Genomic DNA, 561 nt, shown 5'->3' with positions numbered 1-561 from the left:
TCGATTTCTCATGTAGCGATTTCCTTATTTTGTTGTAATTCAAAAACGAATAATTGCAGATACATGAAAATTGTACTGAATGTTTATATTAGCATTTCCTATACACCATACAATTTTGAAAATATTTTGACTCTTTTTGAGCTGTTTACGGAGATTTTCAGTTTTCAATTTTTTTAGTTTTTTTTCTATAAATATCAATAAAGTTTTATCTGTTGGGCCAAAAAGTGTATAAATTTAATACAAAGCTCCTGATATATTGTTACAATATCAGTTGAAACATATTAAAAATACATGGGCACAATTTTTTTTTATAAGCATTTAAAGATCGAATTTTGACAAAATTTATCAAATTTTAATTTGAAAAATTATTTTGTAGTTAAAAATTTATAAAATGTTCAATTTTTGTATCTAAGAATTGAAAATTTAAAACAAGATTCCACGTAAGTAATTAATTCTGTTACCAAAAAATCTAAAAAATACATTTATACAGTTTATTTTTATAGTCATTTTAAGTACAAATTTAGACGAAATTACATAATAAAAACCTAGGATAACTATTTT

This window comes from Acyrthosiphon pisum, chromosome A2, assembly GCF_005508785.2.
Source record: "Acyrthosiphon pisum isolate AL4f chromosome A2, pea_aphid_22Mar2018_4r6ur, whole genome shotgun sequence".
NCBI lineage: Eukaryota > Metazoa > Arthropoda > Insecta > Hemiptera > Aphididae > Acyrthosiphon > Acyrthosiphon pisum.
The sequence above is the reverse complement of the archived record's forward strand: the minus strand, read 5'-3'. Positions refer to the sequence as shown.